The following is a 12,617-nucleotide window of genomic DNA, read 5'->3' as shown; positions in this document are numbered from 1 at the left end:
AGTGGGGACTAGGTTTCAACATATGCATTTTGGGGAGACATAAACATAGCAGTAGGAATTCAAAAATTATCCTTGGGAAACATATTTGGTAAATGAAAGTGGGAAATACAAAGAAGGGCATCTTTTTTTTTTTTTTTTAAGATTTTATTTATTTATTTGACAGAGAGAAATCACAACAAGGCAGAGAGGCAGGCAGAGAGAGAGAGAGAGAGGGAAGCAGGCTCCCTGCTGAGCAGAGAGCCCGATGCGGGACTCGATCCCAGGACCCTGAGATCATGACCTGAGCCGAAGGCAGTGGCTTAACCCACTGAGCCACCCAGGTGCCCCAGAAGGGCATCTTTTAAGTGAGATTTTAAGAAAAGATTTATGTATTTTTTAGAGAGAGGGCAAATGAACATGAGTGGGGGGAGCAGCAGAGGGGGTGGGAGAGGGAGAGAGAATTCCAAGGCAACTCTTTACTGTGTGTGGTGTCTGACACGGTACTTGATCCCATGACCCTGAGATCATGACCCGAGCCAAAATCAAGAGGCAGACGCTTAACCAACTGAGCCATTCAGGTGCCCCAAGAAAGGCATCTTAATGCTCCCACCTCCTATCATTTTTAATATCTGATGGAGGTATAACTCAGGTGTCATAAAACTTACCCTTTAAAAGTGTACAATTCAGTGATTTTTAGTATATACATTTAAAACACTTTCATCACCTCCTACAGAAACCTCATATTCTTTAGCAGTAATTCCCATCCCCCCTCCTTAGCAATGATCATTATGTTGTATTTCGTAGTTTTTTTTTTTTTCCTTGTCTAGTCATACTACTTTCTTATATTATGTTGGCCATTTTTTTTGTGGATTATGGAATATTCATTCATTCATTCATTTATTCATTCATTCTCTCTCTCTCTCTATATATATATACATATACACACCCACATTTTTTTACATAGGTATTTATATTACATGTATAATATTTAAGAACATAGACATTGTCTGGATACTGTAGGTATCTCAGCTTCACACCAGAGAAAGAAATGAAGGTTCAGACTCTTGATTCTAGTGCACTGATAAAATAGAAACACTTAGAGAATTTGAGTGATTAGGATACTTAGGAAGCAATATATTCACATTTTCTCTGTAGTGTACAAGTTCCCTATATTGTTCAAGTTATATTATAAAAAAGAAGATTCATCTCAGACTCCTCATGGTTTTCCCAGTCATTTAAAATTTCACCAAGAGTGCAGACATGCATACGGAAATGCTATTTAAGACTGAAAAGGAGGGGTGCCTGGGTGGCTCAGTCGTTAAGCGTGTGCCTGCGGCTCAGGTCATGATCCCGGCATCCTGGGATCAAGCCCCAGGCTCAGCAGGAAGCCTGCTTCTCCCTCTCCCCTTTCCCCTGCTTGTATTCTCTCTCACTGTCTCTCTCTCTGTCAAATAAATAAATAAAATGTTAAAAAAAAAAGACTGGAGGGGCGCCTGGGTGGCTCAGTGGATTAAGCCGCTGCCTTCGGCTCAGGTCATGATCTCAGGGTCTTGGGATCGAGCCCCGCATCGGGCTCTCTGCTCTGCAGGGAGGCTGTTCCTCCTCTCTCTCTGCCTGCCTCTCTGCCTACTTGTGACCTCTCTCTCTGTCAAATAAATAAATAAAATCTTTAAAAAAAAAAAAAAAAGACTGGAAATGAATAAAACAGTTGATTGTAAAGCCTAATTCTTTCATTTCAGATGACTCTTGAAAGTTTCCCTTAGATCCTTTTAAATAATAACAGTAAATAACAGTACAGAATTAAAATTCAGATACTATATATTTCTTAAAAATAAATGGCATATATAGCAATATATATTATTTAAAACATATAATCGTATATTTTATGTATATAATAAAATATATTACATGTATAATGTTTACTTATATTTAAGCTGGCAGGATTTCTTTTTTGATTTGGAGAGGACACTTAGTATGTATATCCATTAAATAGCACATAGCTCAATAATGATTGAATGAATGAACAAATCCCATTTTGTCTGCTTTATCTAGTAGTGTCTTATATTGGGGAGCACTACTCATAGTTTACTGAGATTTTATGACTCACACAAACTAAGTTTTCAATATACTTCTGAGGACTATACCACAGTACTCTTTTCATGATGTTTTCCTTCCCCACCTTTCTATTTCCAAATAATTATTTCTTAAAACAGTAGTAAGGCTGAAACTTCTTCTTTTTTTTTTTTAAAGTCTGGAGAAGTGCTTCTCAAACCTTTATGTGCCTCCCATTACCTGGCAGTGTTGCTGAAATTACAGATTCTGATACTGCAGGGCTCAGGTGGGACCTGAGATCCCACCTTTCTTATAAGATGCTAATGCTGCTGGTCCAAGGACCACTTTCTGAATTTTGTGGAGGTCAGTTATCCCCCTTCCTAAGAGTGACACAAGAAGCAGAGAGAAGCAGGACAGTAAAGTATTTAGGAAAAATCTCTTATTGTGAAAATTTTGAATAAAAAGGAGTACAGTTTGGCTGAGGGAACCATGTGGCTCAGAGTGGGGAAAAATTAATAGTTCAGTGCATGCCAATCAGCTATTTGAGATGATAATAATTTAGGTAAAACCTCTTACCTGTCTTAAAAATATTTAGATGGTTAGCAGTTTTGCTAAATAAATGTGTTGTGGACAGAGAAGGAAATTGTAATCAAGATACTAAAATGTCATTTACACTAAAGATTTGCTTAAAATGAACAAGCTGTCCTCTAATTGTGTGTGGTTATTAATAATAGAAAAGCTCCAATTTTAACTATTGTTTCCATGATTACCTATTTTGGGTTGCTTCCGTAGACATATTTAAAAATATCAATATTTGTTAAACTTGTTTTTTAAATTAATTAATTAATCCATTCATTCATCCTATAACAGGTTGAATGATGTCAACAGCAGGGGATGCCACTATCCTATAGTTGCTTATGTATTACTGGCTACTAGTAAGGAAAATACCCTGACTTTCAAAACAGAAATGTTGTTATTCCCGAGAGCCCCTTATAGAGTTATTTATAGACCACTTAATGGGAAATCAATTTTAGCCATCTTTAAGTTGGTCTTAAAACAAATGTTTCCTGTTTCCCTTATTTAAAAAATGCCAAAGTGCTTAGCATTTTGTTTCCCACTGTTGCATTTATTTGATGATCAAAAATTTATGTTCATTATACTCATTTCTTTTCCCTGCCCAAATGGGAGAAAGAAGAGAAATTTTAATTCTGGGCCTCTAGCCACCACCACTATGTCAATAGTAATAATAGTGAACATTTACTGAATGTTCATTATGTGCCAGGCCCAGTGCTTTATGCTTATGGAAACCTATTCACTTATGTAAGGAACATCTCATGTGGTCTTTGTGTGAACCCTGTACATTAGTTACAATTATTATTTACTGTTTATGGATGAATAATTCAATGCTCAAATTACTTTAGTAATTTGTTCAAGGTGACATAGGCTGTAATAGGTAGATCAGGATTCAAAAGCCAGCTCATCACCACTGTTCTTGGAAGCCCAGACAAATTTACTGATTTCCCCCAGATCATATAATTGGTTAGTAGCAAAGCTACTTAGCAAAGCTAAGTCCTTAACTCTTAGCTTGGTACAATATTCCGATACTGTGCCACCTTATAGTATTGTTCTGTATGAGAACCAGAACTCCTTGCTTACAAAAGCAAGTGCCAATAGGTCTTTCCACACTAGTGTTATGAATTTGGCAAAATGTCACGTTATTGACCAAAGCGGATTCTGCAGTTGTCACTGATGTGTCCGAGGATTCCAGGATCCTCATGCTTTGGTGATTTTTAAAAATTACCTATCAATATTCTCAATTAGCTGTATGTGCTTATTCCTTCTATCCTAAAGGAAAAAGCCTAGGACCATATGTCTAAATATTAATCTTTTTATACTTTTCTTAAGTAGAGCAACCCTTCCATAGCACACTGGGGCCACATGTTTTTAGCCAGTATCTGCTATTTGTCTTTTCACACACATGACACAGTCTGTGGAAGGTTTGAAGCCATGAGGAGTGCTGTACATCCTGCACATGGGATTATGGAAACAGGGATCAGAGAACCTGCCCTTAAAATTTGATTAGAGAAAAACTAAAAAATGATAAATAGGGAAATAAAGTCACAGGAGAAGCAGAGCAGGCCAAGTTGTCTGCAAAGAGATTCTGTTTTCTTTGAAAGAGTTATGTTTAGCCCTTGCTTGAGAAGGAGTATGGATTTATTAAAAAAAGTTCAAGACTTTTGGATATAAGCCAATTCATATTTTTATATAGCTCAGAGACGGTTTTCATAGCAATGAAACCCTAAACTGCTTTATAGTACAAAACTTTATCTTTTTTTTCCCCCATAGTGTGGAAAAGAGCTTAAGGTCACAAATTTTTTCAAATTTGCCAGGAACTCATATTTTCCATGTTTGGGGATAAGACACAGTAGATTCTAAACATCTGGCTAGACCTTATTTAAATAATTGTGTGTTCCATGCACATCATACATATATAATTATGTTTTCATTCTATTTACCTTTTTGTGTTTTAGACATTCAGAAATCTGGATTAGATTCTGACTCCAGTAGCTATTGGAAGTCATTCTTCTGAATGTTGGCCAAGGCAAAGTGTATTTTCCCCCCTTTTCCATATAAACTCAAGTATGGCTTAGTTTCTTATATTTTTATTGTCTTTTTTTTTTTTCCCAAGATTAAGTGACTATGGGAGCTTATGAGAGTTGTGCTTAATGAAGTTCTCTGTATTTTTTATAGCAGGGGTGACTTTAGAATTGGCTGGAGGAAACCTCAGTTTTAGACACTGGCCCATATCTGCTAACAATGTGATTGCAGTCAAATCCCTTAAGCCAGTCCAATTTATCCTCTTGTGAAGTGGACATAGTGCTGGCAGCGTCAAAGCAGTCTTGTCAGATGAGTGAGTTGGTGGACGTGAGGCATTTTGAGTTTTGGAGGAGAGAACAGGACAGAGTAATCTGAGGTCAAGGACACCCCTTCCCTCCCCGCCTGCCCCACACTCTCCCACCCCTAGTCTAAGTACAGCAAAGCAAAGAGGAATGGAAACATATTCACTCTCACAGTGTTCCCCTGTGCCGACCATCTGGTGAGACAATTTCCCTTCTGGTCCTCTCATCTTTCTGTCCATATTTCACTGTTTATCGAATACCTATTATGTGCTAGATTTGGGGGGTATAATGCAAATTTGGCCCAGAATGTGCCCTTGAAAAGCTCACTTTCTTTCTCTCAATCTTTCTCTTTCTTGGAGATATTCTTTACTTTCTTATAAGCACAGCAATGCTCTGAAAGATCTATTTGCTTTTGTCTAGCTGTTGTGTAGTATGAGGGCTTATCAGAAAACATAGCCTTTCATGATGCCAGAAACAGAAGTCATTATGACCTCCTTTATTGTCTGACACTTGGAATCAATTAGACAGACTAATCTTTTTAAGCTTCCATTTTGTTTACCTGTTGTTGTTGTTTTAAAATAGGATAGACCAATGATTTTTTTAAAAAATATTTTATTTATTTATTTGTCAGAGAGAGAGAGACAGAGAGAGAAAGATCACAAGTAGGCAGAGAGGTAGGCAGAGGCAGAGGGAGAACCAGGAGAGACAGAGAGAGAAAGATCACAAGTAGGTAGAGATAGGCAGAGGCGGAGGGAGAAGCAGGCTCCCTGCCGAGCAAGGAGCCCGATATGGGACTGGATCCCAGGACACTGGGATCATGACCTGAGCCGAAGGCAGCCGCTTAACCAACTGAGCCATCCAGGCATCCCAGACCAATGATTTTAAACTTTTGTTTTCCTTTTGTGGACTGGAGATGGGAATAGCGTTTACTGTCCAGGGCAGATTTCAAAGTATGCAGTTAAGTGTCAGGGGAAAAGGTTAAAAAGAACTGGGTTGAAGGCCAGGTATCAGGATAAATACTGTTCTGTTTGTACTATTTGTACTCCTAGCAGAGTGACTATGAAGAGTAGTCTGGATGACATTGTGACACCTGCTTTGCTTCTTTCTGTGGTGTCCTCAGTGGCAGGCTGCGGAGAAGGGAGTTTGCCTTTTGAGCTTTGATTCTTTGAGAACAACTGGAGAATGATCCCAGAATTAGAGTGTAGAGTGGGCCGTAAAAAGTTTTCTGAATGCCCTTCCACTTACAGACCGATTTTTGTACTTAAAGGGAATTAACAGTTTTGCCACCTGTTGCACATGTGCCGTAAGTGCTAAGTTGATAGCAGTTTGAGTGGGACCCAGGTATGAGTTTGGATCACCTGCTGATGTTTTATCCCAGTGCAGGTGGACATTGGAAGGGCTTTTCTCTCCAGATGCAATAGAATGGAAGCCACAGAAGGAGAGGTTGAAGCTTTGGGAAGCTGAGGCCATAATGATCACTGGGAGTTTCCAAAGAGATGGCCCTGGAATACAACCTTACAGGTTGCTGGTCTGTAGGTAGCTACCTGATGTAGGTAACAAACTAAAATGATTGTTCTTGATCCAGTAGGGTTTGGGTTACAGCCTTAAAAGAAATGTGCTTTCATGGTTGAGAAGGGGAAGATGATTCAGTCTGAAGGAACTGAATAATCTGGGAAGGGCAGAATTGAAAACTGTGCATTTTTTTTCTAAATTTTTAGCCCTTAGAGAAGGTGTTTGGCTTTGCTAGAGATTTCATTTGTATTTTATCTGGATCTTTTAGAGCTAGTTTTTATTGAGCTTGTATACCATTAGCCAATTTTAATTTGCTAACAGTCTAATTTCAAAGATGTAGAAAGGAAGTCTCAGTAAATTATTCTTGGAGGTCCCATGCTATTAAACTATTTCACCCGGTGAAATGATTTAGGTTGTCTTTCAGCCTCCTGTAGGAGATACCATTGCCATTTCCCAAGCTGTTAAATTAGAGAGCCACCCCCTTTTGGTCTACTCTTAGGGTTATTATAATATATATAAGGTTAGAGTTCAGGATCTTAGAAACCAAGATTTCATGCTCCCAGAAACTGAAATTCTGGCTTTGACAATGTGATTGCTTTTTTGGGTCTGTCATTTAACCTGTGTGATCTGATCATCTTGTTTGTAAAATGAGGTTAACAGGCTAACCTTTAAGGTCTCTGAGCTCTTTGAGTTCTGATTCCATGTCATCAGTGTGTCAAGTGGATTATGTCTTTCAGAATATGGTTTTTTGTTGCTGTTGTCAAGGCAGCATATCCTAGCTTATCCTGACTGATATAAGTGATTACTCTGTACTTGGTACATTCTACAGCTAGGTATATGTTAACTCATTTAATTTTCGCAACAATCTTGTGTATTAGGAATTATTACTCTCCTCCCCCTTTTACAAATGAGAAAACTGAGACAAAGAGAGGATATTCTTTTCAATAGATTATTACATGTGGTTTTATATTTTAAAATAGAAATTGCCTGTGTTAAATATCTAACTAGAAATGGCTATCTGGTGAATGAATTTTGAAATTTGATTGAATTGAATTTCCTAGAAGTAGAAGAGTGAGGGAGGAGAGAGACAGATAGAGGGAGAGGTTGCTTCAGATCCCCTCCCCATTCTCCTGTATATAATGCAGAAAGATGATCAGGGCTCTTTAAGGTACATGCATTTTGCTCAATAATTCCTTTTTAGGAACAGATCTCTGCTTAATTTTAAATATTTTAAAAAAATGAAAACTAAATGACACATGAACTTGAGAAAGATTTGAAAATTAAATTTTAGGTTGATTATCAGATTGTATTTGGTCATGCCAAAGTCATTTAGTTACTAATAAAATGGCTACCTAGAAAGTAGATTTTGCTTATTAATAAATATACAACCTGGAAGCATCTATTGTTACAACCTTTGAATGAGGAACAGCCTAGGTGGCTAACTTTTAGGAATTGCTGTAACTGTCATAATTGCCTGCCTGTCTCCTCTCATAGCTTCTGCCCCCTTACCTACATCCTTTTCTTCCAGCATCCTGAAGTATTTGTGCTGGTTCAGAGGCTAGATGGTATAGTGGCTTGAGCAGGGGAGTTGGTATCAGACCACCTAGATGAACATCTGGCTGTGCCACTTACCTAGCTAGATGACCTGGAGCAAGTTACTTAACCACTTTGCATCTCCATTTTTCTCATCAATTAAATGGAGATCTTAAACAGTGGCTACCTCACAAGGTGGTTGTGAGGATTAACAAAGCTTAGAACATTGTGTGGCATGTGGCAAGCTCTATCCAGGTTTTTGCTATTACTATTCCTTGATAGGTTTGGTCTGTCTTTGCTTCTGAGTTTTTATACGTTCTCTTCTCTTTCCATCATTCTTCATGGGGCTGGTTCTCAACTGCTCTTCAAGATGCAGCTCAGTGGTGGCTCTTTGGGATGTTTTCCCACATGTCTCCAGGCTGGGTGACATCCTTTCTGAATTTCTAGCCATCTGGCTGTGATTTCTGCCTGACCCTCATAACATAGTAAAGCTACTATTAGTTTACTTATCTACATGGACCATGAACATGGATTGACTGTTCTTTCTTCCTTTCTTTCCCTCCCTCCCTCCCTTTCTTTCTTTCTTTTTAATTTTGTGAGTATAAGGGAGATACTAGGTAAGTATATATTGAATGGATAAATGGATCAATTTTCCCTCAATTTCTCTCTTCTTTCTTTCTTCTTTCTTCCCTCTCATTCTCTTCTACTTTCTTTCTTTCTTCCTTCCTTTCTACCAAACTTCCTCTCTTCCTTCACTCTCAAACATGGCCCTTGATATATTATCTTAGTTATTCCTCACAGGAACTCTGTGAGATAAACATGATTATCCCCATTTTGCAGGTGTGGAAACAGGATCAGGGTGATAGGCAACTTGCCCATCCAAAGGGGCAGATCGCTTACAGAGTTGTCTTTCAATGTTGCTGTCTGTGCTCAAAACATTTTGGCAATTTTTCCTTGGAATTCCCTTTTGGCCAGTCTGTGAACCACATAAGAAAAACAATCAGTTTTGGTCACTCTCAGAAAGAATGAATTCCAGTCTGATCATCCCAATTCATGTTTGTTTCCAAATAAACCTAGATCATCTCATAAATCTCTTTTGAACTGGTCTCAGTTTATCAATAACCGGTATTATGGTTGGATTATTCCTTGTGGTTCTTAGTATGATTTCAAGATGCCCTTTAGCAATAACCATCAAGAAATTTTGAAAAAAACAGGTTTATCATTTAAAGAACCTGGAAATTGTGCAGCAGAGGTGGGGCCATACAGTGAGGTCATGGGTAGAGAGTGCATGGGCCTGGTTCTGCTTTTATTGGGGTCAAGGATGGGGGGTTTTGTGGGCTCATTATTTATTGGTGAATTTAAAACACAAGAGGGGAGATTTAAAGTGTGGGAAGAGAAAAAAGTGGCTCAAAAGGTCGGTTATTGAAATCAACCAAAATTTCTAAAACAGAGGAGCCTCAGTTGGGGCAGATAGTCTGTCTCTTATCTAGTCCTGTGGTTGATAATATGTTTATTCAAGCCATCATTGAACTAGATTCCTCTTTAAAGTGGATGTCTTGGCAATCACATCTTAAGTTAGGCACTTTCATTGCAAAAAAGAAAGAAAACAATTGTCAAGGCCTATGCAAAGATGCCCACTCTTGCTACTTTTATTCAACATATTATTAGAACATATATTTAACATATAATTACCACAGTAATTAGGTAACAAAAAGAGATAAAAGGCATCAAAATTGGTAAGGTGTAGGTAAAACAGTCATCATTTGTACATGATGTGATATTATGAATAGAGAAAGAGAAAAACCTATTAGAACTAATAAATTAATTCAGTAAAGTTGCAAGATACAAAATTAACATGCAGAAATCAGTTGCTTTTCTATATACTAATAATCTGTCAGAAAGAGAAATTAAGAGAATAATTCCATTTATAATTGCATCAAAAATAATAAAATACCTAGGATAAAATTTAATGAAGGTGGTGAAAGTCCTGTAGTCTGAAAATTGTAAGACACTGATGAAAGAGATTTCAGATGACACCAGCAAATGGAAAGATGCTCATGGATTGGAAGAGTTAATATTGTTAAATTAATATTGTTCAAATGTCCATACCCAAAGTGATCTACAGATTCAGTGCAATCTCCAACACAATACCAATTACATTTTTCATAGAAATAGAACAAAGAACCCTAAAATTTATGTGGACCCACAGGAGACCCCAAATAGCCAAAACAGTCTTGAGAAAGAACAAATCTGGAGGGGTCATACTTCCTGATTTCAAACTATATTACAAAACTATAGTAATCAAAACTATATGGTACTGACATGGAAACAGACACATAAATTAATAGAATAGAATGGAGTCTAGAAATAAACCCACACATGTATGATAAGCTAATCTATTCCAAAGGAGGCAAGAATATAAAATGGCGAAGAGACAAACACTTCAATGAATGATGTTGGGAAAACTGGACAGCTACATGCCAGAGTGATACTAGACTACTATCTTACAGCATTTATAGAAATAAATTCAAAGTGGATTAAAACCTTGAATGTAAGGCCTAAAATCATAAAACTCATAGAAGAAAACATAGGCAATAAGCTCTTTGACATCAGTCTTAGCAATATTTTTCTGGTCAGTCTCCTCAGACATGGGCAACAAAAGTTAAAATAAACATGGGGTGCCTGGGTGGCTCAGTGGGTTAAAGCCTCTGCCTTTGGCTCAGGTCATGATCCCAGGGTCCTGGGATCGAGCCCTGCATTGGGCTCTCTGCTCAGTGGGAAGCCTGCTTCCTCCTCTCTCTCTCTCTCTGCCTGCCCCTCTGCCTACTTGTGATCTCTGTCTGTCAAATAAATAAATAAAATCTTAAAAAAAGGCTAAAATAAACAAATGGGATTATATCACAATAAAAAGCTTTTGCACAGCAAAAGAGACCAGCAACAAAATGAAAAGGCAACCTACTTCATGGGAGAAGATATTTGCACATCATATATCTGATAGGGGGTTAATATCAAAATATATAGATAACTTACATAAATTACTAGCCAAAAAAACCCAAACAACTTGATTAAAAAAATAGGCAGAAGACATGAATAAACATTTTTCTAAGGAAGACATACAGACAGTCAATAGCACATGAGAAGATGCTCAAAGTCATTGATTGTCAGGGAAATGCAAATCAAAACCACATTGAGATACCGCCTCATACCAGTCAGACTGGCTATTATCAGAAAGATGAAGAAAATAAGTGTTGCTGAGGATATGGAGAAAAGGGAACCCTTCTACTCTGTTGGTGGGAATGTATATTGGTGCAACCACTATGAGAAACAGTATGGAAGTTCTTCAGTTTCATTCTTCTGCATATAGGTGTCCGATTTTCTCAACACCATTTATTGAAGAGTCTGTCTTTTCCCCATTTTAAATTTTTAAATTCTTGCCTCCTTTGTCATAAATAAGTTGACCACATAAGCATGGGTTTATTTCTGAGCTCTCTATCTTATTCAGTTGATCTATATGGCTACTTTTGTGCCAGTACCATACTGTTTTGATTACTATAGCTTTGTAGTATATCTTGAAATCTGGGATTGTGATACTTCCAGTTTTGTTCATCTTTTTCAAGATTGCTTTGGCCATTTGGGGTATTTTGTGGTTCCACATGAATTTTAGAATAATTTGTTTTAGTTCTGAGAAAAAAGTAATATTGATGTTTTGATAGGGATTGCACTGAATCTAGATTGCTTTGGGTGGAGTGGACATTTTAACAATAATTATCCTGGGGCACCTGGGCGGTTTAGTCAGTTAAGTGTCCAACTCTTGATTTTGGCTCAGGTTGTGATCTCAGGGTTATGAGATCATTCCTTGTGTCGGCTCTGCACTGGGTGTGGAGCCTGCTTAAGATTCTCTTCCTCTCTAAAACAAACAAACAAATGAAAAAACAATATTAAATCTTCCAATCCATGGGCATGGACTATCTTTCTATTTCTTTGTGTTGTCTTCAGTTTGTTTCATCAGTGTCTTAGAGTTTTCAGTGTAGAGAGCTTTTACTTTCTTGGTCAAACTTATTCCTAGGTATTTTATTCTTGGTGAAATTGTAAATGGGATTGTTTTCTTAATTTCTCCTTCTGTTTCATTATTAGTCTAAAAAATGCAGCAGATTTCTTTCTTTTGGGGGAGGGAGAGAGTAAGAGCAAGGAGGGTTGTGGGGGGAGAAAAAGAGAGAGAGGGAGTGAGAGAATCTTAAGTAGGTTCCACTTCCAGCACAGTGCCTGATGTGGGGCTTGATCTCAAGACTCTGAGATCATGACCTGAGCCAAAATCAAGAGTCAGATGCTTAACCAACTGAGCCACTCAGGCACCCCACAACAGATTTCTTTATATTAATTTTGTATCCTGCACCTTCTTTTGGAATGATGAAAATGTTCTAAAATGTATTGTGTAGATGGTTGCACAACTCTGTAAATATACTAAAAACCACTGAATTTTACACTTCACAGGAGTGAATTTTGTTTAAAAAATTCATAATTACCATCGTTAAATACATACCAGTTGCTCACTTGCAGTCACTGTCCTGTGAGACACTGTGGCACATGGATGAGAAAGAGAATAATTGTTCTTTGTGGTCTGGGAATGTCTCAATGGATGTT

The 12,617-nt window shown here is 37.7% G+C and overlaps 1 protein-coding gene across 14 annotated transcripts in view; it reads left to right on the top strand.

Annotated features, from left to right (window-relative positions):
• ERC2 (ELKS/RAB6-interacting/CAST family member 2) overlaps positions 1–12,617 on the top strand; it is a 924,700-nt gene that overhangs the window by 159,970 nt on the left and 752,113 nt on the right. The window lies entirely within an intron of this gene.

Source organism: Meles meles, chromosome 20 (assembly GCF_922984935.1).
Source record: "Meles meles chromosome 20, mMelMel3.1 paternal haplotype, whole genome shotgun sequence".
Lineage (NCBI taxonomy): Eukaryota > Metazoa > Chordata > Mammalia > Carnivora > Mustelidae > Meles > Meles meles.
This window is presented reverse-complemented; position numbering and strand designations above follow the sequence as displayed.